Source organism: Tyto alba, unplaced genomic scaffold, assembly GCF_018691265.1.
Source record: "Tyto alba isolate M040663 unplaced genomic scaffold, T.alba_DEE_v4.0 Super-Scaffold_200000100656, whole genome shotgun sequence".
In the NCBI taxonomy this organism is placed as follows: Eukaryota; Metazoa; Chordata; class Aves; order Strigiformes; family Tytonidae; genus Tyto; species Tyto alba.
The window spans coordinates 374,206-400,753 of NW_024881285.1; the positions used below are offsets into that span (position 1 = coordinate 374,206).

General features: G+C 53.8%; 1 long non-coding RNA gene across 1 annotated transcript; it reads left to right on the forward strand.

Annotated features, from left to right (window-relative positions):
- Window positions 1–4,796: 4,796 nt before the first annotated feature.
- On the forward strand, window positions 4,797–6,643 carry LOC122153549. The gene is made up of 4 exons (XR_006165454.1): window positions 4,797–5,131; window positions 5,215–5,463; window positions 5,933–6,017; window positions 6,278–6,643. It is a non-coding gene; the product is annotated as an uncharacterized LOC122153549 (long non-coding RNA).
- The last annotated feature ends 19,905 nt before the right edge of the window (window positions 6,644–26,548 follow it).

Below are 26,548 nucleotides of genomic sequence, written 5' to 3' on the forward strand. Positions count from 1 at the left end.
GCCCTGCAGCCCAGCCCTGCGAGCAGCACTCGGGGCAGGGGCTGCTCCCCTCCTTTCTGCCCCAGCTCTTGGGGGATGGCTTCTGGGTTCTGCAGCCCAGCCCAGCTCCTCCTGGAGAGCTGCTCTCAGAGCCCCGAGGGCTCCCCCAGCCGCGCTGCGGGGCAGGACCAGACGTTCTCCCCAGAGCCCGTGGCGAGGGGCTGAGGCTGAGCCGCGGTTGCTCAAGTCACGCTGTACTTCTCCCTGCCAGGGCTTCAACCAGCTGCGAGAGCTCTCCATCAGCCTCTTCAGAGACCTGATGAAGACCGTGGTGGGCAAAACCAAGAAAGAGATGAGGAAGAAAGCGCGGCTGGGCCTGCTCCCGCTCTTCTTTCGCATGAGTGACCAGTGCCAGCTCGTGGCCAAGGTACAGATTTCAAAGCTCAGCACTGATGTGGGGAAGGCACCCTCATCTGTTTGGGCGAGGGCCTGTTGCAGCTTCCCAGGTGTGGGATCACCCCGGGAACAAAGCCAAGAGGAGGGGGACACCAGGTCTCCTTGCCCAGGCTGTGGTGCCATCTCCCAGCTTCTGGTGCTCTGCAGGCCTCCAGGGAAGCCCTCCTTGCTGCAGCAGAGCTCCTCAGGTGGAAGAAGCTCAGACACCTGGTACAGACCCAGCAGACATGGAGGATTGGCGAGTGCTTGGTGAGGACAACCCTCAAACCCCAGGGCCCGGGTTGGACGAGGGCTGCCCCCCGCGTCGGGGCCGGGGGCTCTGCAGCTCCACCTCGCCTTCCCTGCTCCAGCCCAGAGCCCACAGCCTGGAGCCGCATCCTTGGTCCCTGTCCTCCAGCACAGAGCCCCCACGGGCTCTTCTCCACGCGCCTCTCCCCTCCCTGCACCCGGCGGGAGGGAGGGCTCTGGGAAACTGGGGAGGGACTGGGACATGCCCATAGCCCCGTGCTCTCTCCAGCTGGTGCAGGACAGGAAAAGGGCCGAGGACTACGTGACTCAGAGCCTGCTGTACCTGAAGGACGACCAGGTCACCTTGCGAGAGGCGGCCGTCAGGTTCCTCGGTGAGCCACAGCCCCCGGGGTCCCTCTTCTGGCAGCCCGGCCCCAGCCCCCGCCGCTGCGCTGGCAGCAGGAGCAGCCCTGGGGCTGCCAGAGCCCCGGCTGCCCCGTGCAGGGCCTTGGCCTCCCTCTCCCAGCCCTGCCCACGCCGGTGGCCTTGGTGGCCGCCTTGCCCGGTCCCCCCCGCCTCGGCTACTGGCCTGCCCTGGGCTCAGCCCTGCGGAGGGGCAGGAGGGCGTGCAGCCGAGCCGGCGGGGCCGGGGGCTGCGCTGCTGGGAGCGTGCTGGGCAGCGGGCGCTCAGACGACGCTCTGTGCCCAGGGCTTGCTGCGCGGCCCCTCAGGGACCAAAGCCAGGAGAAGCTGGCCGAGATCTGCACCGGTGAGTCGGGAGCACGGGCTGGAGGGGATGCCGGGAGGTCTCTGCACACACAGGGGCTCATCTCGGCTCTGTTCCTTTCGCTCCCAGCCCTGCAGCCCCTGCAGAATGACAGAGAACCCTCCATCTGTTCCCTGACCGCTCAGACCGTCTGCATCCTGAGCTCGCAAACGCAGCAGCAGACACCAGGATGCACCCTGCGAGCGCTGTGCTGCTGGTGCTGCTAAGCCAGGCTGAGGGGCGACTTCCCTCGGGGAAACGGCTGCAATTTAATAAAGCTGGGACAAGCCCAACCCCACGGTGTCCTTGCGCTGTGCAGCACCCACAGCGTGCTGAGCAGAGAGTGTCACTGCCGGCCTGTCCCGCTGCCTGCAGGACAGCTGCCCCTCGGCACAGCCTGGCCCCAGGCTTGTTTTACACGGGTTCCCCTCGGGGAGGCTTTCCCCAGTACAAGCCACCTTCGGTCACCCCTGGGGAAGTCTCTTCTTTCGGGAGGCAGAGGGCAAAGGGCAAATGGCAGCCCGCTTTAGGTGCTGGTTCCGAAAGTCTCTTGGGCCAGAAACAGTTACCAGCAAGGTATTGCCCAAAGTTAATGGGAGATGCCTCTTGTAGTTTATTTTTTCAATTTACCACACTACCTTCATTTTACAGGTCATATTTATTTGATAGGAGTGCTGAAGAAGTGTAACTTGTTTAAAGAGTGTTTTCTCTGACCTGAACAGAAGTTTCTACAGATGAATGTGCTGTGCCTTTGTTTATGACAAAATGTTTATGACTATGGCTTCAGTTTTTTCAAACATCCTTATTTGGTCAGGGAGAAAGTTTTCTCCTAGATTTGACCTGAGATTTCTCCCCAGACTGCAATTTCAGTTGTCATTCTGTGCTGCTTGCTTAACATTTGTGCCTTTTCAGCTGAATAAGATACCTTATACCTTGCAATTGTCATAAAACCATTGTATGTAAATTAAGTGCCAGTGCAATTAAATACCGTCAGCACCTTTGCCTCTCAGAGGAGGAGGTGGCTATGATTTCAGGTGCTACTTGGTTAATAGTTAGGGTGACTTCTTCCCGAGTACCAAGAAGAGCAGACCCATCTCCATTTCCCGGGATCACAGGGGTGCAGGGACTTGCCTCTTGGCCGAGCGAGAGAAACAGAACCCGGGAGTGTGGACTGGGATCCAAACCCCGCACCCGTTAGCCAGCGCTGATTCTCAGGGTGAGGGTGAGGGACTGGGACTGGCGCTGCTCTCGGCAGTGACTGGCCCCACAGACACCGCTCTCAGCTTGTCAGTCCCGCCGGCAGTCCCTGAGCTCAGCAGGGACAGATCCTCTGGTGCCAGCCTGGGCAGCTCTTCTGCTTCCAGCATCTCAAGGGGGGCTGCAAAGAAGAGGGAGACTCCCTTGTTACAAGGAGTCCCAGGGGAAAGCCAAGGGCAAGTGGGCACGAGTTACTGCTGGGGACATTCCAGCTGGACACAAGAGGAACATGTTTCACCACGAGAACAATCAGCCGCTGGAATAATCTCCCCAGGGCAGTGGTGGATCCCCCAACAGCGGACACTTTTAAGATTCAGCTGGACAGGGTGCTGGGCCACCTTGTCTAGGCCGGCCTTTGCCAAGGAAGGTTGGACCAGCTGATCCTCGAGGTCCCTTCCACCCTGGGATTCTGTGATTCTGGTTCCGCTGTCTGAGATGTGTGTTTTTCAGAAAATGAAAAAGTCATAAAGTAAGGGTTCTAGTTAGACCTGCTGATACCAGAGACGTGAACAATTCCGTTCAGATACAAAGGATACAAGGAGCAGGCTCCTTTGTGTGCACTTTGTAGATAAGATCAGCAGGGCTGCGTGCCGAGCAGCAGCCCAGACTGTGAGCTGTGACCATCAGTGGGTAAAGTGAGTTAAGGTCTGTACTTCAAAACAACCACCCGAGACCCTTCCCCGATTCTGTACGCTTGCGCAGAGGTAGTTTCACAGGCATTAGATTTTAGAATTTATATTAGAAATTAGAGGAATGAAATTATATGAATGCTAGAAATTATATGATTGTTTATTTAGAATTTCTACGAATGTTTTTTTTTTTTTTCTGTATATGATGAGTGTGCTTTTGTCCCTGGGTGTGCATGTTAGGAGGAAAGATCTCCCACGCACCCAGCACTGTAATAAAAGCGTTGGATTTTTAAACTCTCATTTGGCTTGGGGAGTTTTCTTGGTTACGATTTTCAGGAATATCCCCGCTCCCTCCAGCTCTCCTTGATTTTCTGAGCTGAGCTGATCTGTCATTTCCATCCTACAAATCCATGTGCTCTGACGAACTTCCCCCCCAGCGCCGCTCAGCACAGAGGTGAACTGCCCGGCGTGCCCCGAGCGGCGACACGGGGCGTAAAATCACACGGGGAAGGGAGGTGACACCCCCGCCTTGCACGAGGACCCTGCACACACCCCCGTTACACGAGGACCCTGCACGCGGCTCCTTGCTCGCCCGCCCCCTTCGCACCGGGCGCCGTGCGCATGCGTGCATCCCGGGGCCGGGACTACAACTCCCGGCATGCCCCGCGCGGGAGGGCGGGGAGCCGCGCGCTGATTGGCTGCGGAGGGGGCGGGGCCGGAGCGCGCGGTGGGACCCGCTCTTTGTCGGGGTGGAGGAGCGGGGGGGGGGGGGGCGGAGCTGCGGAGCCCGGGAGTGGGGCTGGGGCTGGGGGGGGCTCCGTGCTTTGGGGGGGCTGTGAGCATCTGGGAAGGGGGCTAAGGGGGCTGCGGCCCCCCGGGGGGCCCGGGAGCGGCGGGTGGGCCCCGGGGGTGCCGGGGAGTGGGGCTGGGGAAAGGCTCGGAGCCCCTCGGGGGGCCGAGGAGTGGGGCGGGGGGGGCTGCGGGCGGCCCCGGGGCTGGGGAGTGGGGCGGGGGGGGCTGGCGGGGGGGGCTGGGAGCCGCCGGCAAGGGCTGGGGGAGCCCCGAGCCCGGGGGGGCTGCGAGCCGGGGGGTCCCGGCCCTTTCCCTGCCCGCCCCAGGCCCCAGCCCGGGGTCCCGGCCGAAGCCCCTCGAGGAGCTGATTTGGCCGCCCCGAGGGACGGCTGGGGGGGCAGCCCCGAGCTGCTCGGCTGGGGCCTCGTTCTTGGGGCAAGAGGCAGCGGGGGCCTGCGCAGCGCTGGGAGCTGGCGCTGAAAATCCCAGCTCGGGGGGGTCGGGGCTGCTTCCCCGCGCCCGGGGCGGCTCCTGCTCCGCCAATTCCAGCCAGGAGCCCCACAGCTTCATCCGGGCTGCTTGGGGTTGTGCTCTTCTTCAAACTCCAGTTTCAGAACTCGAGCAAGTGGATTTTTATTGAACAGTTTTTGATGGTTGTGATGACGGCAGCAGGCTTGCAGAGACGAACCTCAGCAATTCAGCAGTCCCAAACCTTCCCCTTTGTGCCTTTAATAAAGGAATAATGTGAAAACCAATGAAAACTAAAGGGTGTTCGAGCCGTGCATTTTTTCTCTGCATGGGTGAACAAATTTTGGTTTTCTTGGATTAGTCACTGTGTAAGAATGCAAAGAAGGAGAAACCAAGCAGCAATGATGTCTTTTCTTTATATTTAAGACATGCATAGTGATTAAAAGTGCAGCCGAAAGAAAGGACAAAAGATATCAAGGTTTCCAGGAGGCCCTTTCAAAGCCGCAGTTACAACTCAAGTGTGAGACCTGGCTGGGATTTTACTGCTTTAAACATGGTAATCCTGGTCATCCCCTTCCCCAGCCCAGGTGGCAAGGTGCAAAGAGCAGCAAAAAGACTTATTTCTGTTTTTTCCTGTAGTTCCGCTTCGACTCTAAAGGCACGGCTGCTCTTCATGCAGTGGCGGCAGTGGTGTTTCAGGCAAGGAGGGTGTTTGCTCTCAGCCCTTGGCTTTTGTGAGGAGAAAACCCCTGGTTTTGGTAGAAAGCACGCTTACACCAAGGGAAGCCTGAGCCTCATTGGGCTGAAGATGAAGCTTCACCCTTGTGAAGGTTCTTGAGGGCCTTTGGAGGTTGTTGGTGGCCATGTCCTGGGGCCAAGTGCCATCTGGTGAGTCTTGCAGGGATCGCGTTGCTGTGACAAAAAGTGCAGGGTTTGGATCTTTTTCCCCCAGTTTGGAAATCTGGTTTTGGTCGGTGTTTTTTGTTTTTGTTTTGAGGGGGGTTTTTTGTGTGTGTGGTTTTTTTTTTGGTTGGTTTTTATTTGTATGTTTGTTTAGAAAGGAAGCACAAGAGCAAAGCAGGAGGATTGTTTTTCTGGTCTGAAACCCTCAGCCCTCTCCCCCTGTAGTAAATACTTCCTGCCTTACGTTGTGTACAATGTCGGTGATGTCACGGGCTGTTTTACCTGGGTAGGGAAAGAAAAGGCTCCTCCAAGTCTGAGTTTTTCGGGCCGAGCCTGGAGGAGGCCCACAGAGGCCTCCTGGACTTGTGTGGGGGCAGGAGTGGGTGATGGCTGGGGGGACGTAAGAGAGCCCTGTACCCCCAGCCCCAACTTTCACCTTCTCATTGCTGAACAGAGACGACATGAGAAAGAGGCAGTGACTGACCGGGGACGAGTGAGCAGTGTCATCAGGATTCACTGTGCGAAGGAGGATTTGGCAGGTGAGTCTCTGCTGAGATGCTGAGAGAGGGGCCACCAGCCCAGCACTTTTTCCCACTCCACAAAGTCCCTACGACGGCCCTTGCTCGGTGTCACCTCACGTTGATATGGGAAAGTGAATACTTAATAAAATATTGTCACCCTGACGAATGAGTCAGCAAGATAATGAGAAACTTCATTATAAGGGACCGTGAAAGATGATAGGAAACTTCTGTTGTAAGAGGCCTTGAAAGATAACAGGATATCCATCTGTTAATTACAGCATCTGCAAGGAGCCATCTGGTTGGAGCCAGTTTTGCGGTTACTGGCTGAAGTAACTCGGCATTCTGGGAGAAAGGTGAAGAGTACACGGTGAAGAAGACTAGGAGCCTTCCTCCAAAAGACCCCGGCTCACAACCTCCGGATGGCAGTACACATGCAGCAAGAGGAGGAGACAGGATAATGAGTTCCCAGAAATAATTATAATAATCACACCTATTCTTAGAAGTAATTGTAATAACCCAGCCTATACTAATGAATATGCATGTTTTTGTATCATAAATGATGCCTGCTTCATGATGTGGGGTGCAAGCTCGGAGGAGCGATACCCCTTGCACCCAGTGCTGCAATAAACATACCTGCTTTATAACTCTTTGTGAGTTGTAAAGTTTGTTTCTGCTCATCAACGTGCAGCAAAACGTGCCATGTTTCTTAAAAAAGCAGCACAACTATTTTCATACTGTTTACTACTATGGCTTTTTAAACAGAGGGAAAAAGCCCCCGCTGAGGCCATGGTGTGAGTTTTCGCCACGGGGCTGGATAATTCAGGGCTTGTTTCCTCGCAGCGGCTGCTCCTGGCTTGGAGAGGTCAGGAGATCAATTTGACAGCTGCAGATGTGGGGCTGTGATTTATCATGGGGCTGATTTGACCTTCTCTTGTCACCTTGTGCCATACAAAGATTTTAAAAATAATTACCTTCTGTTACTGCTTAGTGATCCAGTCTAAGTGTTGTCCAGCCATAGCTGGAATTTGGGAAGAGGTTCAATACTTTCAGGGCACTTTTAAATGGCCCAGAGCCATCACTTGTTGTTGCAAAGCTGGAGTGAAACAGGCTTGGAAAAAGGACAGGTCTGTGACGTTCGGAGATCCAGTGGAAACTAAGAGAAGTTGGTGTTTCCTTCTGGGGTGGCTGCACTGATTTAGCCATGGCATATGCATCAACCCTCCCCGCAATATCGAGCGTGCTGCAAATGCTGTTTTTTTGCAGCCCACTGGACCCTGTCTGTGGGCGTGCGGATGCCGCTGCTGAGGCAGAGCCACTGGCACTACCGACCCCGCAGGCAGAAGCATCAGGAACAGGCCTGGGAGAAGGACTCTGCCCCGACGGAGCAGGGCTACCACTGGAAGTCCCGCTGCGGTGCTCACTAAATTCCTTGGGGCTCCGTGGGTGCTGGGGTCTTCTGCACACAGGTCCATGTGGCTAGCTGGAGAGACTTGCTGTTCTTCCAAGGAAAAGTGATATTATTTAGCAAGACTCCCTTTTTTCAAACTTTTCCCAGTTTGTTTTTTTTTTTTTTCTTTACAGCAGTTAAATGCGTAATGGATTTAGGGGTGCCTTCCTTCAAGGGATCCTGGCTCTACAAATGGAAATGGGGGGCAGGAAAGCTGCCCATCCTTGTGCAGAGGCGGAATCGATGCTTCTCATTCTCCGTGGCTCTGTGCAAACCTGGACAGACCCAGGGGAGAGGGGCCAGCCCAATATTTATGGCTGAACTGGTGCTGAGCCGATGCCCACTTTGCATGTGAGCATGTCGGGCCGGATTCAAGTGTGGTAACGGGACCACGCTTTGTCTTCTGCCCCCAGACACCCTGTCCCAGCGGGTGCAGTTCATCCTCAGGACCAAGGAGGACAAGCAGCATGTCCCCCATGGCTTGTTCACCGAGCTGGATGAGATCTGTGAAAGAGGGCGGAGATGCCAAGTGGAAGGAAAGGGCAAGGTAAATCTCTGCTGCCGGCTGCGGTAGGAGAGGAGTCCTGGTGCCGACCGACCGCGGGCTCTGCTGTCTGCTCCCTGGCAGGCGAAGCTTTTGCAGCTGCAGGTGCTGCTGTGAGGAGCCTTCTCCTCTTGCCACCCCACAGCTCTACCCAAGGGGCTGCAGAGCTGGGGCTGTTTCCTTGCAATGGGGCTGATGGCACCTGCTGTCCACAGATGGCTGAAGTTTGCGGAGGACATGGAAGATGTCACGCTGTCCTTGCACAGCCTCTTTGAGCTGAGGAGCTGCATCCTCAGTGGCACAATGCTGCTGGACATTTGTGGCAACAGCATCAAACAGATTGCAGGTACCATGGGCGCCATGAACTTGCAGTTGATTGGACAAGGAAATTCTGGGAAAGTCTCCACTATAGATTGCTTCCAGTTTTCTTAAATGTGTAGAATCAGACCGAAAGGCCAGATCAGGCAAGAAAATTGCATTATTTAGAATGGGAAATAATTACCTTAGCGGAGTGATGAACATGTACTTTGATGCTGTTTATTAGCAAAAGAAAATTCTTGCTTTTTCTGCAAAGGATGAATTGTGATAAAATGTCTTGCTAAGCAAGGCTGAGCCTGCATTAGGGTGTCCTGTGTGGCACGGCCTTGCCCGGAGTCTTCGGGGGTCAGGACTCAGAGGGGCTTTCTGCTGTGACGGCTCATTTCCCTTTGCCATCCCCAGATATGATCCTGGCCCGGCAGGAACAGTCCACGGAGTTTGACGAGGGCATGCGGGTGAAAGTTCGAGAAGTCCTCTTGAAGAAGCATCGCCACAGAATGAGAAGGAAATAAACAACCTTGTCCCCATTGCCCACTTGTTTGGTGATGGGGGAGAGAGACAGACAGAGCTGCACCCCCTCGCCAAGGCAGGGGAGGGTTCCTGGCAAAGGAGAAGCTTCCCAATTGGTCTTTTTCCATCTTTCTCAGTGTCTTTCTTTTTCCCACCAGCCCAAACGCTCCCCCCTCATCCTCCTGCCACTACTGCAAAACCTAAAAATGGGGTGAACCATGAGTCCAGCGCAGTGGATTTAAACAAGGTGAGACACTCGTAGCTTTCTAGCCTTTAGGGCCAGATTTGCTCTTGCAAACTTGGCTGCAGAGTGTTGTGGGCTTTTGTCATGGTTTGAGCCTGGTTGGCAGCTAAGCGCTATGCAGCCGCTCACCCACCCTCCCCCTACTTGGGAATGGGGAGGGAATCGGAGGGGCAAAGGGAGTCTTGAGGGTTGAGATAAAAACAGTTTATCTCACGTTCCATATTTCTAATACATTATTGTTATTTACAATCCTCTTCCTTGGTCAAAGACATACGCATACAGATGCCATTTCCTCAGTCCATGGTCCATCACTGCAGGATGTATCATGAGTTGACTTGGTCCATAGCTTCAGGTTCCATCTGTCATAACAGTCCCTTCAGGCAGGAGGAGCCATGCTCAGTCAGTAGGGCAGAAGTGTTCTTGGACTTGACAGGAGGATGGCATGCAGTCTCTGTTGCAACTGGAGCTGATGCATCTGATGGTGTCTGTATTCACAGTCTGCGGCAGTCGCTGGGCATCAGTTGCTGGAACCAGTCCTATTTTCATCCACGTTCATGTTTGCCATAACAAAGCATTGGTAGGGTGGTGTGGTGACTAATCTAATACAGCTTATTGGCTATTTTCACCTAACATTAAGTCCCCTTGAGACACACATCGGACTTCCCTGTCCTTCTGCATTGCCCACCAAGTGCACCCGGGTCCTTGGGCAAAGGTAATCCCACGTATGGGCTTACCTTTACCTGAAGGAGGTATAACCCAGACGGTCTTCCCCAGCATGTTTTTAGGGTGCACTACCGGGACTCTGTCTCCACCTACAATATGCAGAATGTTTGACTGGGCAGGGCCAGCCTGGTTGGCAGATCCTCTAGTATTGACTAACCAGGTGGCCTTTGCTAAATGTGTCCCAATGCTTAAAAGTTTCGCCTCCCATTGCTCTCAGCATGGTCTTTAGTAGCCCATTATACCGCTCAATTTTCCCGGAGGCGGGGGCATGATAGGAGATATGATATATCCACTCAATGCCATGTTCTTTTGCCCAGGTGTTTATAAGATTATTTCGAAAATGAGTACCATTATCTGACTCAATTCTATCTGGGGTGCCATGCCGCCACACGACTTGTTTTTCAAGTCCCAGAATAGTGTTCCGAGCAGTGGCATGGGGCACAGCATATGTTTCCAGCCATCCGGTAGTTGCTTCTACCATTGTGAGCACATAACGCTTACCATGCCGAGTTTGTGGGAGCATGATGTAATCAATCTGCCAGGCCTCCCCATATCTATACTTTAACCATCTCCCTCCATACCAAAGAGGTTTTAACCGCTTGGCCTGCCTGATTGCAGCACATGTCTCACAGTCACGGATAACCTGTGATATAATGTCCACAGTTAGGTCCACCCCTCGGTCACGAGCCCATCTATATGTTGCGTCTCTTCCTTGATGGCCCGAGGAGTCATGGGCCCAATGAGCCATAAATTTTTCGCCCTTATGCTGCCAGTCCAGATCTACTTGGGCCACCTTAATCTTTGCAGCCTGGTCCACCTGGTGGTTGTTTTCATGTTCTTCCATGCGGAGCCGCGGACGAACGACACGCCGAGACGGGTTCAGTGTGAAAGATAGAGCATCAATCAACGTGTGTGTTTATTGGTCCAGGGTACATATATTTATACAGACAATGATAATTATTATGCCTACTACTCACTAGCTGATTGGCTTAAGCTCTAAAGGTCGTATTCGCACGGTCCAACTACTTGCAGTTAGCTTACAGCACAAGCTTCTCATAACACTAAGTTTCTCATGCTACTATTTCTGATTCCTCTTGACTTGTTTTCGATACACGACAGTACCGTAACACAATGTTTCTCAGACCACCGTTATCATAACACTAGGTTTCTCAGACCACTATTCCTAATCCCCCTTAACCTGTTTTCGACACACCACGGTACACAAGGCCGAAGCATCCTTGACATTCCTCCTGTATCAGCAGCTGCGAGCAGCTGCAGGCAAACCCTAGTGAGGCCCAGCATCAGCGAGGCAGCATCAGCCCCTAGAACAGGCTCTGATCGTACAACTGCTCGGTGGGCTCAGGACCCTTGTCTCTGAGCCATTCTCCAACATCTGATCACCGACTGCATGGCCATGTCCTGCCAGAAGGCATTGGTCTGCCTTGGCTACCTTCTGCAAATGCAGGGTGAGGAGAGCAGATGCTTCCCATCCTCGCTTAGCCTGATGTCTTGGTTTGGGCTGAAATAGAGTTAATATTCCTTTTCAGGGACTAGATGAGTGCTGTGTTTTGGATTTAGCTTTGGGTTTGGTATGGGAAAAATGCTGATAGCACACTGATGTTTTCAGCTGCTACCGAGACTTCAAGGACTCTCCGACTCCCCATGTCCTGCCCATGCGCCAGGGCACAGGGAGCAGGGAGGGAGCACGGACAGAGCACCTGACCCAAACTGGCCAGTGAAATATTCCATATCATGGAACCTCATGCTCACTGTATAAAGGAAGGGTGGTTGGGAAGGAGCTCTCTCTCGCTTCCAGGGTTGGGATTGTGGGATCTTGGTATCTCGGGGTCGCTGGCCGGGAACGGGCTGGGTATTGGTCAGCGGGTGGTGAGCAATTATGCTGTACATTGCCTGTTTATATATTTCTTTTTGTTTTCCCCCCATCATCGTTATTGCTCTCATTTTATTGCCATTATTAAACTGTTCTTATCTCAGCCTGCGAGTCTCCCTTCACCCCTCTGATCCCCTTCCCCATTCCCAGGGGGGAGGGGGAAGGGAGGGTGACCAGCTGCGGGGGTTGGCTGCCGATCAGGCCCAAACCACAACACCTTATCCTCCGTTCCTGGCCTGGCACCACGGGGGTCCCACGGGGCCAGGCCCCATTCCCAGCAGGGCAGGGGGAGGCAAGGTGCTCGGCTGGTTTTGTGCCCCCACCCTGTTAGCCCTCTGCTTCCCCGGCCATCTCGGGAAGGATTCCTGGGAGAGGGTCTCTGAGTCCCACCTCCCTGGGGTGTGTGTGAGGCTGGGTGGTCTGGGCCATCCCTCACAGCTGTCTGAGAGCAGGACATTGCCACCAATGCTGGTGAGTGTTCCCCTCCACGGGGAGGAGAGACAGAGGGTTGTTTGACAGCTCTCTTGGATGAGGTCCCCAATGTTTCAGAGGGTGCCGTCCCCCTCGCTGCCTGCCTTCAGCCTGGAGAGATGGGCAGTCTCCAAATTCAAGAAACCGCTGCCTGTGTGCTGAGCCAAGGAGCTACTGATGGTTTGAGCCATGCATCAGCACCTGCTGCTGGCACCTGCTCCAGCTGATGACCAGGATAGGGGCGCTTCTTGTCCAGTCTCCCACTGGTCCCGGTCCTTCCCATGAGCGAAGCACTGGGAGGCACCAACCTTGCCGTTCCTCCCCTTCCTGCGGGGTCACTCGCAGTCCTCCCTGCCCTGGGACCCACTTCACCCTGCTCGCTCTTCCCCGGTCCCCAGTTCCCTCTACTCTGAGCTTTGCTGGGCACGCTAGGTTTTCCGCAGGTTGGACACTTGTTCGTTGCTCTCGGTGCTTTCCCCGGCTGTGGTGTTACCCAGCCTGCGAGCTGCCCTTCCCCTAGCCCCCAGTTGCTGCCCGTTTGTAGCCTGGGAGCCTCTGGCCTCGTGCTGTGCCTGCCCTGTCGAGGCTCCTGTTCTCCTCCTCCGCTGGCGCTGGGCTGCGCTCCCCTCGGGCTCGAGGGGCACCGGTGGCTCGCGCAGCCCAGGCTGCCTCCGTGGCCGTCCGCCGCTGACAGAGGTGGGTCCCCGTGAGGACAGCCATGGGTGGCAGCCCCAGGGTCACGCCCAGCTGAGCTAAACTTAATATCAGTTAGTGCCTTTGTCCCCGTGGGCCGAGGGTTTGGGTTGCTCTCCTTTACAGGAAATTAATTTTCTTTTTAAAGGAAACTCAGCATTTCCTTTTCCTAGCTTGCATTCCTCTGCTGTTAAATGTGCAGCTTCACATAAACAGAAGTGAAAAAAGATGCTTTTTGGTTCCACTTTTCAGTTGATAGAAAGATTTGTATGTGTAATAAATGTGACACACCACACAGTGCTGCTGCCAAAATTGTATCCAAACAAATATTTCTCAGAGGGGTAGAAGAAGCCCAGGCAGACACCATCTTACAAGTGTTTTCTTGCTCTCCTTTCCCAAGATGCCTCAGAGCTACGTCCCATCGTCTGTGTCTCAGAGGTGTGCAGTTCCCAGGAGTGAAAAGCTGGGACAGACAGCTCCTCCCGGATCTCCACAGGCCAGCACTTGAATGTGCCACTGCTCACAGCTCCTTTGGAAAAATACATCTTGGTAATGGTGATGGATTCAAATCCCATGAAAGTGTAAGACCTGTCATCAGTCAGCAGCTCTGCAGAAGTTTAAAGTAATATCGAGACAGTCTCGATGGAAAATTCTGCTTTCTGTGCTTAGTTTTGGGTTGTTTTGAGGTTTTTTGGTTTATTTTGTTTTAAATCATTCTTATCATCTGTTTAGTTCTTCAAGTTATTTCTTTGAGACTAAGTAACAGGATTTCTCCTTTTCATTCTGGAATACTTCTTGACATTCTTACATCAACCAGAACTTTTGCCTCTGTTACTGATATGGACAATGACCATAGTTAGCAAGCCGAAATCTAAAATATCTTAAAAAATCATCATCAAGTTGGTCTGACAAATCTAAGAAACCCAGTACTAAAACAGTGACGCCACACACCGCAATTTTAGGCCGGGGACCACCTGCAGAAGATCCATACAAGGCCTGGGGACAAAGGACCTGGAGGTGCTATTTATTGTAGATCGCCTCCAAAATCTAAGTGTTTTGCCCAAAGAGATCTAGGTAAGTGTGTCTTTTGTCCTCCCCGCTTTGTCTTAAAAACAAAAGTAGGAAATGCAGTTCCTATTTGTTGCGCTGCTATAAAGTGGGACTACGACAAAAGACTTCCATGGTAGGCTTTGATTTTGTGAATCCCCTAAGGCAACTAAGTGACTGGTGTTGGAAAACTTAGTTTTATCTATTTACAATCTATTTGTAACTTGATTTTGATCTGTTGACAATCAATTATGGGGAGCTTTTTATAATACACAGACTTAACCAGGTCTTTAGTGTTATGGCAGAGAAAAATCCATTTTACCAAGGTTATTCCTGGCTTCCGTTAGTCACAAGTCTTTGAGTGGTAGCACTGCTTGGGAAGAGATCAGGTGTCTATAGCGTTACCTGCTATGCTAGTTGCTTGCTTCTTTTTCTTAGTTTTTATATTTATTGCCATGTAATTACACGTGCAACTTTGTGGTTTGAGTTACAAGGAAGAAAAACAGTAACCGAATTAATAATCGGATAAAGGACTATAGATGGAAAGAAACCTGGCAAAAGTTACTGAAATGGGAGCGGCAGTCTGTCCCGCATCAGCAGAATCAGGGGCTGCCGGGCCCCTCCGGGAGGGGCCGGGCTCGGCAGGGCCCCCCTGGGCCGCGGCTGAGGCCTGAGCAGCAGCGCCGGCAGCTCCCGTTAGTTTGGTTTTCCTGGTGGAACTCATTTGTTGTGGGGGGCTGTGGCGGGTCGCTCCCCCGGCGGTGCCGCCGCCATGGGGGCCCCGTGGAGCCGCCCGCCCGTGCCGAGGCCCCGGGGCAGCGGGTCCGGGAGCAGGACACGGCCGGTGCCAGGGAGCGCCGAGCAGGCGGTGCCTCCGCATGGCTCCGCAGATCCTGACCACTTCAGAAAAAAAAAAAAACAACCGAAGACAAACCAAAAAGGGGTGGGGCGGGGGGTTTTCTGCCCCGGTGCAGCCGCCCAGCTCGGGGCTGGCCGGGCTCCTCTGGCCGTTTCTCCTCTCGGACTAGGCACCCACCTGCACACGGCAGTGTGTGAAATGGCGGCGGCTGTGGTTAGCTGGGGCACGACTCTTCCCCCCCACCCTTTTCTTACCTTCTAGTACTTTCATTTACTGGTGTGAATTCTGGAGTGATGGAAAATGAGACAGGGTTAATTTTTCTTAAGTATTTTGAAGCACTCTCTACACACGATTTTTTAAGAATAGCTTTTTGATTTTGCATGATTTCAAAGCGTACATGTATAATATTAATTTAAATTGATCCTCCAAGCTGCCTTCATCTGTAGTTCTGAATTAAAAGAAAAAAAAAGCCCTTTTAAAAATATGCTGTATTCCTAGTGCGTAATGGATGTTCAGAGCATCATATATGGTGATTTTTTGTGAGCAGCGAGCATAAGTCAGTGTGATGGAGAGACACTAGCACCTGGGGGTTGAGACATGCCATTTGACAAGCCGTTTGTTTGCTGAGATTGTTTGTTAAAACATGCCCTGTGTTTGTTAAGGTATGCCTTTCGTCTGATAACATGGGAGTTGCTGGGGAGGGGGGCGCTGGTTCTGTGGGCTGGACGGGCACCAAGGGCCCAGAGGGCTGGCGTCAAAGTTGTAGCTGGGGAAACCTGGCACCAGGGACCCAGAGAGCACGTGCCAGAGTTGTAGCTGGGGAAATCTGGCTCCAGGGGCTGGGAGAGCATGCGCCAGAGATAAAAGTTGAAAAGTTCATGAAGAATTGGGAGCCTTACTTCATCCTTGAGACCCGGCCCACGACCACCCTGAAGAACTGCACAGGTGCGAAGAGAAGAGACGAAGGCGGGCTATATGGAAATGATTTCTCGGGAGGCCATGATTAGTATAAGTGTCTGATGAATATGTATTGTTTGGGGCATAAAGGGAGTAGCCCTGGGTCCTGTGGGTGTGCGTGTTTGTGGTGGAGGATCCCCCACGCACCCGGTACTGAATAAACACACCTACTTTACAACCTTAAAGGTTGTGGAGTCTTTATTCCGCTAGTCAGTTTTGGCACCCCAGATGGGATGTGCTCTGCTCGCTGCAGGATCGGCTGAGGGGCGGCCGTCCTAGGCACGCCCTGAGCCCTTCTCGGAGGAGCTCCGCTCCCCGGACGCGCTCTGCGGGAGCAGACAACGACCATCTACCACTGAGGACAAACGCTATGTTGAGCATTTGGGGCCAGTAAGTCGTAGAGGACGCTCACGCTTGGCCAGAGCCGCTGGTAAAGTTGCGCAGAGACGTCTGGGGTACAGCATAGTCCCCATGGGAAGGAGGGTACCCTTAGGGTTAATGGTGGGATTTGCTGACTGGTAGAGGGCCGCTAGCGATCTTGAGGGTAGATGGAGCAAATCTGAGGTTACCGCTGCATCCCGATTTGGGAACCAGAACGGACCTGCTAATGATTGTGTATAAGAAGCAGGAGAAGGGTAAGCGGAGCCTCCTTAAATCAATATCGATATATAACTATTCAAGTCATATCTGCAGCTGCTGAAGGGATCCATCGGAGCAATAACTGGGTATCTAATTACAAAAACAAACAAGCAAAAAAAATACAAAACAGCTGTTTACATGTGTGTATGTGTGTGTGCGTATGTGCGCCTGAGATGCAGCACCGCTGCGAAGTGAGTGCGGATTTCCGATCCACGGCTCCGTGTTCTCTGTGAGGAGAGCAGCCGGAGACGAACGAAGCGATTGGCAAGCAGTGAAACTGTTTCTGTAACCCGATATTTGGTTTTGAATGGTTTTTTTGAGTAAAGAGGAAGTCTGGATGAGGTTTGGGAACTATTTTGGTTTGACTGGGACAGAATTGAACACTTGGGTCAGCTTAAGGAAGTGCCCTGTGGGGATCTGGGAAATACATGGGGACAGTAGATTTGGAACTCAGATATAAAATGGGAGGGAAACAGAGTGGGGGGATTTTGAAAAAGAGCTCTTGCCTGCATTCTGGCCAATTGGAAAAGTATAGGAGGGCCGTCAGGGGGGAATGTAAACAAAAGAACTTTAATCAAATACTGTAACCAGTGGTGCCCTCTGTATAAATTAGACAATGGGGAGAGATGGCGTTTAATGGGACCTTGAATTATGATACTCTGCTATAATTAATGTTGTTTCTGGGGAGAGAAGGAAAGTGGGGCGAAGTTGCCTACGCAGATATGTTTTTCACTCTCCGAAATCATCCAGAATACCAGACAGCCTGTGGGCTGGCAAGCCCACAGGATCCAGTGGTTTTGGCTTTAGAAAAAGAGAATAAGAGGGAGGGAAAAGGAAGATTAAAACGGTGCTGTTCGGCCTGTAGCATTGGGCAGTGATGCACTAAAACTAATAAGGTTCATCAAACACCAGAACCAGAACTGCTGGATGTATTCAGGCCCCCTCCCAGACGACAAGAATCTGGGCGTTCCTCTCAATCAAAACAAAACAAGGGGATGGTGATTCAGACTCGACTTTGACTCTCCCAAATAGTCCTGTATCCTCCCGAACAAGGAAAAAGTCTGTGTTACAGGCACCTCTCAGGGAGGCTATAGGCACAGATGGGGGAACGATATTAATTAAGGTGCCCTTTTCCACGACTGATTTGGAGGCTTGGAAAAGGGTCGCCAGAGATTACCGGAATGATCCGGTGAGTGTGACTAAACATTTTCAATTTATTATAAAACAATATAATCCAGATTGGAACGATATACAATTACTTTTGGAATATATGACTGAAACTGAGAAACAACTAATCCTAAAAACCGCGGTAGATTTGGCAGAGGACCATTATAAAGGTACAGGAGAGGATGTTAAGGATTACCTTCCCCTTCAGGATCCAAAATGGAATGCTAATAGGACTGCTCCTATGGAGAGATTACAGGCATCCCAAGGATGGATTTCCAAGGGAATGTAACAAGCTATCCCTAAAACCATAAATTGGTCAGACCTATATGCAATTAAACAAGGACTGTCCGAGTCACCATCTGAGTTTCTGGACTGACCGAGGGATGCGATGCGCCATAATACACCGTTAGATCCTGAGTCCGAGGTGGGAATGCAGCAACTAGTCTCCCTATTCCTGGGTCAATCGCCGGGAGATATTAGATGCAAGCTTCAGAAACTGCGTCCTACGGAAAGTAGGAACCTAGAGGTACTATTGGACGAGGCTTGGAGGGTGTTCTGTAATAGAGAAGAGGTTTACGAGAAGGGACAGAGAAGGGTAGTGGCAGTTGTTAGAGGAGAAGAGGAAGGAAAGCCTAAAGGAGGGCCCCCTCGGCTGGGCATAGATCAATGTGCACTGTGTAAAAAATTTGGTCATTGGAAGAATGAATGTCCGGGAAAACGAAGGCAGAAAGGGAGGGTGATGGCTCATATAAAGGAAGACTGACGGGACCTGGGGAATCCACCCTAGCAGATCCACTGGTTATAGTGGAGCTATGGAAAGAGCAAAAAAGAGTAGAATTCTTGGTGGATACGGGGGCAACATACTCAGTTTTAAACCAAGTCTTGATGCCCTTGGGAAATGACTACATTATGGTAAAAGGAGCAACTGGCCAAAGTGAAAAGGCATATTTTTGTGAACCCCTAAAATATAAATTAGGAAAGCAATGGGGTATCCATAGATTTCTGTATATGCCCAACTCCCCAAAGGCACTCTTGGGGAGGGATTTATTGGAACAGTTGGGGGCAACAATTAAATTTGAAAAAGGAGAGATTACCCTGGAGGTAAATGATCAGCAGTATATACGGGTAATGAGTCTCTCTCTAGTTGATGTACATACAGAAAAACGCATTAGTGAAGAAATAATGAACCAGGTATATCCCGGTGTATGGGCCACCAATGTGCCTGGAAAAGCAAAGAATGCTCCACCTACTGAGGTCAAGCTTAAAGAAGGACGACAGCCAGTAAGAATCAAACAATATCCCCTGAAAAGGGAAGATAGGGAAGGGATTCGACCAGTCATAGAGAAATTTTTACAGCTAGGACTATTGAAGGAATGCGAATCCAATTTTAACACTCCCATATTACCTGTGCGTAAACCTGATGGGTCGTATCAAGTGGTTCAGGCCCTACGGGCTGTAAATAAAATAACCAAAGACCTCTATCCAATGGTAACAAAGCCATACACCTTGCTGTCTGTGTTGACACCTGAACTAACCTGGTTTACTGTTCTAGATCTGAAGGATGCCTTCTTTTGCCTCCCTCTCCATAAAAATAGCCAGCAAATATTTGCATTTCAATGGGAAAACCCTAACAGAGGGTGCAGAACTCAGCTCACTTGGACGGTGTTACCACAAGGGTACAAGAACAGCCCTATCACATTTGGTAATCGACTTGCCAAAGACCTTGAAACCTGGGAAGCCCTGCCTGAGGAAGGGAAACTGTTGCAGTACATTGATGACATCCTGATCGCCACTAAAACGAAGGATGCTTGCATGACCTGGATGGTGAGTCTGCTAAACTTCTTGGGGCTCCAGGGATATCGGGTATCTAAAAAGAAGGCCCAGATAATGCAACGCGAGGTAATTTATCTGGGCTATGAGATCAGCGCTGGGCAAAGAACTCTGGGACAGGCCCAGAAAGAAGTGATATGCCAAACTCCGAGACCACAAATGGTGAAAGAATTGCAAACTGTCCTGGAGATGACGGGGTGGTGCCGACTATTGATTTATAATTATGGATTGCTTGTTACGCCCCTGTATGCACTTACCACCGCTGAACAGAAGCACCTGCAATGGAACAAAGAAGCTACTCAAGCCTTTGAACTATTGAAAAGGGCCCTAATGTCGGCTCCGGCCCCGGGACTCCCAGATGTAAGTAAGCCGTTTTTTCTTTTCTCCCACGAGAAGCAGGGGATCGCCCTGGCAATATTAGCACAGGATCTGGGCCCATATCGTCGAGCGATTGCTTATTTCTCCAAACAATTAGACGCAACCGCAAAGGGTTGGCCTGGGTGCTTGCGAGCCGTTGCGGCTGTAGTACCAAACATCCAGGAAGCCTGAAAATTTACCTTGGGCCAGAGAATGACTGTGCTGGTATCCCATACAGTATCCGCAGTACTGGAGGCGAAAGGCGGACATTGGCTTTCCCACAAAGGTTTCTGAAATATCGTGCATTAACGTTGCCCGTGTGGGTAATTCCCTTTGTTCCAACTCTCTTTCCTCACCATTTCCAACAGCCCGTGTGATGTTTACCAGTTCATTACAAATTAAGTCGCTCTGTATTTCATCCCATTTTTCAATGAGGAAAGGTTTGAGTGTGGCAGGGGCTCCTTTTATCAATGGCTTAAGTCTAGCAGGAGTTACAGGTGCCAAAACAGGAACATCAATAGGATCACGCTGATGCATGACTTGAACACAGGCAGCCTTTGTAAAAGCTGTGGAGAGCTCATTTAGAGATTTGATAGGTATTAATAGAGGCTCTCCTCTCTCTAAGGCTTCGATGCCACCAGCCCAATGTGCCACTCTGCTTGCTAGTGAGTGGGGGCCGTTTGGGGGTTGGGGCCAGCATTCAAAAAGACACCAGGACCCCAATAGCCACCGGCTTCATCTCCGTCTAGCAGAATTCTATACCTCCCCCATTTCGACACACTCTCCATAGCTATTCAGTTTCCGTTTCTGCAGGTTTATGGTCATAATGGTCTTGTAAATTGGCTATCTGAATTGCACCAAATGGGATTGTGTTACTACTATGATTTCTCACACTCCAAGGTCCGCTTGTTTCTTCTGTTTTAATGTTTGGTCTAATTGCAAGTTGGAGGACTCAGGCAGTTGGAAAGAATTATTTTCATCTCAGATGTTATTATTTGAATTACTCCAAATATGACCATCCCAGTCTTCGGGAGACACGATTAATTTTCTGATCTGAACTGTATCAGGGGGTTTGGAGACTGCATTAGCATAGTTTCAGTACGTTCTCCCAGTTTTTGTTGTTTTAATTGGGGTTGCTTAAGTTCTTTTTGCAGTTGTTCTATTTTAATTGGTAACAGCAGCTCGGTAGATTTGTGCCCTGCAGTCTCAGCCTGTAAATCTTGTATTTACAGTTAAGTTTTCCTCATTCCTGGCAGGCAGATTCTAGGCACACCCCCAACATTTTACAAATTATACCTTTATCTTTTCCAAATTTGGTTTGTACCTCTGTCGTCAGTTAACTGTTTTTCTACCTCTTCCCAGTTATACTAATTATTACAAGCCCAATCCTCTCGGAAGGTGGGATTTGGTTAGATACCATGTTTTTGTAAGTATTCGGTGATTTTGCCATCTTGCCGACTACGCCAATTTGTCGTGAATGGAAATATTAACAATGTAATGATTTAGCAACAAATCAAGATTTATTAATGACCAGCAGCAATTAACCATTAACCAATTTAAGGATTTAAAAAATAATTCAGTAAAATACGTTATGATTAAAATAATGACTTAACCACGGATTCGAAAATGACAAGAATCACACTAACTTACTATAAGGTATCCTAAATCTCTCTCTCTATATGTGTGTGTATCTATACATGTATATTCATAAACACAAGATGTACAACACAAAGACAAAAACATTTGAATCCAGTGCAATATGTATGTACTCACACTCGTAAAAACAACTGTGTATACCCAAAAGCACAGGTAAGTAGAGAGGCAGGTGAGAGAAGCTACAGCTACAGAGCAGGTGAGTCTACAGCTAAAATTTCCCTCTTCTCAAGTTTAGAGTAAATATTCACAATGCAACGGGCAGTAGCTGAGGCCTGAGGGGCTCCACTTCACCTTGTCCCTTCATCAGCTTCGACAAGAGAAGGTACTTCGAGGAGTTGATACCTGAGAGGTGTCCCAACTCAGGGGAGATGCTGGTACAGACCCGCTGCAATCCAGGAGAGCTTAAAGGGTCTCAGCTGGGGTCACTGCTTATGGGGTCCAAGATAATTAACTTTCGTCAGGCACTTTTCAACTCTGGCTCGAGTCGAGTGATGAAATATTCTGGTGTTTTCCTCCAGCTGCATAGGCCCAGAACTTGCTGGATATGCAATTCTGTTCTTGCCCTCCCTCAGCCACGTCCCAGGTACAGATGGACCAGGCTGTCAAGAGGTGATGGACTGTCACTGCCGCTCCCAAGTGACAGGGAGAGCAGGAGCCAGGCACGTCAAGGGGGTGCCTTAATGCTTTTCCAATCCATACCGCCCTGGGTCGGTGTGTGGCCCAGGAGGGGAGGGAATCACACCAAGCACCAAGCGGCCCGGCAAAGGAGCGGGGAAGGGATTGCACCACCACAACGGGACAGAACCGCTCTCTGGGAAACACGGGGCTGAGCCAGCCCTGTGCCCCCCCAGGGGACACCCTGCGTGGGCGGTGGGTCACCGGGGCCCTTTGTGACCTCCCTTTGTGACACCCCACTGCCCTGCGTGTGCTCAGCGTGGCTGCGGCCCCCAGCCCGCACTGTCCGGTAGGACGGCGACGGGACAGGGCAGGAGCACGAGGCCGGCGAGGAGCCCCCGAGCGCAGCCCACGTCTTTCCCTGCCGCCCCCGGCAGCCCCGCAGCGCCGAGGCCTTTGGCTGAAGCTTCCCCCTTGCCCACCCCTGCCCCTTCCCTCCGTCCCACAGGATGGCGGAGAGACCCCCCAGCCGCCCCAGGGTGGCCTGGCAGGAGGACAGGGCTCCCCAGGAGAGCAGCTCTCCGCCGGAGCCCCACGAGGTGTCCACGGTGCAGCCGCTGCAGATGCAGCCGCTGCAGATGGGTGAGTGGGGGCCCCGTTGCTCCGGGCAGGGCAGGGCACAGCCAGCACACCCTGCTCGATGCCAGGAGCACGTTTCCCCCCTCTGCCATCAGCGGGGGTCCCGCGGGTGGGGGACACGGTGCTGCCTGAATGCCAGGGCTGCTCAGGGCTGGGAGCTGGCCCCAGCACAGCCTCGCCCCAGCAGGGAGAGAGCAGAGGGCACCCAGCCCCTGCCCCGGGGCACGGGCAGCGAGAGGCAGCCGGGCTGGCAGGAGGCAGCGATGCTGCGGGACGGGGCCCTTTCCTGCCCGGCTGCAAGCGAGGGCCTCAGCCCGCGGCACTGGGGGCTTTCCCCGCCGCGCTGTGCTCCAGCAGCGCAGCCCTTCTGCCGGGCACCCTCCAGCCCGCCACGCACGGGCAGGCTGTGCCAGGGGAGCGGGCGTGGGGCCGGCCGCAGGGCAGAGCTCCTGCCTCTGCTCTCCTGCCGCCGCACTCTCTCGACAGCCCTCCCTGCTCCTCCTCCTGCAGCTGTCAGCTGGCTGCCTGTGTACCGAGAGGAACAGGAACACGTGGACTTCATCCGCGTCTTCGTCCTCAGCCCAGAAAAGGTGACCGCGGCCCTTTCAGCGCCGGCTGTGCTGGCGGCTGCTGCCTGGGGCTCTGCTGCTGCTGCCGGGCTGCTGGAGGGGTGCTGGCTGGGCAGAGCTGCTTCTCCCAGCTCTCCCCCACGGCTCTGCACCCCCAGCGCTCCGGTCCCGCTGGCCGTGTGTCCCCCTGCTCACGCTCCCTGCCTGTCTCTCTGTCCCCCGGCTGCCAGGAGGAGGGCCACAAGATGAAGTTTCTGGACAGCATCTGCATCCTGTGCAGAACCGCCAGGCACCTGGGCTTGTCCCAGGGCCTCGATGTCTTCTGCCACAGATACAAGCTGGCAGAGAATATCAAGGTGAGGGGGCCCCCGGCAGCTCTGGGGAAGGGGGGCAAGGCGGGGGGGCACCCTGCGGGGACAGCGCTTGGGCAGGGCGAGGGGCTGGCAGCAGTGGGTGCTGGCAGCGGCCAGGTCCCAGCCCGGTTGTGCTCCGCAGGTGCTGCTGGAAGAGGAGCCCCGGGACCAACTGGCCACAGCAGTGCGGCGGCTCGCCATGCTTGCCATCGCCCAGCTGAGGTACCTGCCCCCCCCGTCCTGGGGACCCCTGCCCCAGAGGTCCGTGCCCACCTGCACGAGGCCTCGACGTACAGCTCCCGGCACCAGTGTCCGAGCGGCCCCTCTCTCTTTGCAGCTCAGTGGAGACGGTGCTGGAGGGCAACAAGAAAAGCCTCCTCGACGCCTGCTTCTCCAGCGTCTTGTGGCTTCCTCCGCAAGAGGAAATGCGGGGCCTGGACATTCACCTCTACCTGCAGGTAAGGACTGGGTGAGCCCCAGGAGCCCCCAGTCCCTCTGGGCTGCTCCCTGGCCACCCCTGCTGCGTTATGGCCGGAGATCCAAGGCAGGGCAGGCTCTGGGCTTTGCTTTCCCACCCTCATCCCTTCAAGCCCTTCCCATGGGCCTGGCCACGTCCAGTGCCACAGGCTGCTCTGCCCGCAGCAGCTTGTCTGCCCCTGGGACTCTCCCAGGCACCGCGGGAGCCCTCCCTTGGCGCTGGGAGCTGCGATCAGTCTCCTGGGGCTGGCAGGGACAGCAGGAACCGCTGCCACAGCTCTTGGTCTTCCTTGCAGACCCTGAAAGCCATGGACACCATGCTGGAGACGATGGTGCTCAGCTGTCCTGCCTCCAGACGCAGTGAGGAGCTGCAGAACATCTTCCAGGTCTGGCATGTGTGAAGAGTGGGGCTGTGCCTCACCCCGGGGGGAAGGGGGTGTCCACTCTTGCGTGGATGGTCCCGACCCCTGTGCCACGCAGAGAGAGCACACTGCAGGGAGGGCGCCCACCTCCCTCGGGTAACCAGGGGCTGCCCACCAGGCTCCTCTGGAGCACGGTGGCTGCCAAGGGTGGCATCTGCCCACCCGCCTGGCCCCAAGGCTGGCCTGCAGCCTTTGGCCCAAGCCTGCGGGGGACCCGAGGGGCAGGAACCCCACCACAGGCTTTGCTCGATGCCAGAGGAAGCCTGTATGGACTTGATGGCATGAGTCCAGGCCAGGAGCTGAGCGGTGCTGCTGCTGCTGCTGCTGCTGGAGCAGGTGGCTGCTCCCAGGACACACCAGCAGCTTCTCTCTCCCCAGATGCTGCTGAGCTTCACCACCTCTGAGCGAGCGGCTGTGCGGGAGAGGGCCGTGGGGAGGATTGTGATGCTCAGCAACATGCTGGCCAACACTTCCACACTGGAGGTGAGGAGCCAGGTCCCCTCCCGCCAGGCTGGCTCCCCTTGCCCTCACACCAGAGCAGCCGGCAGCTCTCCCCGTGCGGGGCTGCTGCTCGGCTCGAGCTGCTTCGGGAGCCGTGGCTGGCGGGGTCTCACAAAGCCTCGACCCCCCGGGGATCCAGCCCTGGGCACAGCCTGGGTTCAGGGCCTGGGCACCAGCTGCCTGCCCTCAACCCTTGTGCCGTTCTGCCTCCCTCGCCCAGGCCTGGCACCACTCTGGAAGAGACACACACAGCTGTGTCTGCGACGGAGACATCCAGATCCCCGTCCTGGGACAGCTGCTGGGACGTCTCACCCTGTTCCACTTCTCCACCGGAGAGACAAGCTCGCCAGCATTGGATGCTCTTTATTGCCTCCATACGTTCATGCAGAAGCAAAAAAGTAAGAGAAGGGGTGGTGGGATTCATCCTTATCAATGAAGAGCAGATCCCCCTGTGTGTTAACCCAACTGGTCCCTCCCGTGCCTGGAGCTATTCCTGATGCCCTCCAGAAATCGCCTTGACCAAAAGTGCCCTGCCATCTCACAAGCAGATCTCGAGGTGGGTTGATAAGCTTGCTGGCAAAGCTGCTGTCTCTTCTTGACTCTTCTGTGTTTCCCCACTGTTTAGGCCAGTCACTGCTAGTGGAGAAAACCCCACAGCTGCGTTCGGAAGCTGAGACCACCTCCCTGCAGTGTTTCAGCAATGCCAGAGACATGGTAAGGAGCCTCCCCATTGCCAGGACTCTTGTCTGTGGCATCAGCAGGGCACTTGTGTGAGCAAAGGCATCCCGAATCAGCGGGGCTGCCGTGGCCTCGCCGGCCCTGGTGAGCACCGCCAGGGCCCTGGCTGTGACATGGCTTCCCCCCCGTCCTTCCTCCCTGCCGTAGGCCTTTGGAAAATACCTCCAGCCTGCTGAGAGGACACACATCGTCCTCGCGGCCATCAAGGCGATGAGAGACTGCAGCGTCTTTGAGAAGGAGGCGGCAAGAAGCATGCTGGATGTGGTCACGGGAGACCCCGGCCTCTGGCTGATGGATGTGAGTGGCCCAAGGCTGGCCAGCCGTGACCTTCAGCCCTGCCAGCCCTCCCCCTCCCTCCCTCCCTCCCTCTCTCCTCCCTCCCTCCCTCTCTCCCACAGCCCGGTGTCTTGGGCCCCTGAAGCCACCTGAAGGCAGCTGGGAGGGATGGGAAGGGCAGCTGAGGAAATGGCTGCACGCCAGTGGCAGCCCCCTCCTCACCCGTGTCCCTTCCAGGTGCCAAAGATCACGAGCTGCATCCACCAGAACCTGGAAGGCATCAGCATGGCACCAGCCCGGCACAGCCTCGACTCCCTGCTTCTCCTGATGGCTAACAAGTGCCCTGGGGAGGTAGTCATGGCGCTGCTGCAGAGCGCTCCCCGAGGAGACAGGTACTGGCCCCGAGAGCCGGGAGGGCTTCTTCCCTGGGGGGAGCGGGGCCCGCAGCCTCTCCGGCCGCCAGACCCGAGGAATACTGCAGGACACCCCCGCGGAGCAGGGCCCTCCATCCCCCCAGCCTGCCCAGCCCCGCAGCAGCCAGAGCTGGGCAAGCCAGCCCGGAGCCCCACCACCACGCTCCTGCCAGCCCCCCAGGGAACAGCACCT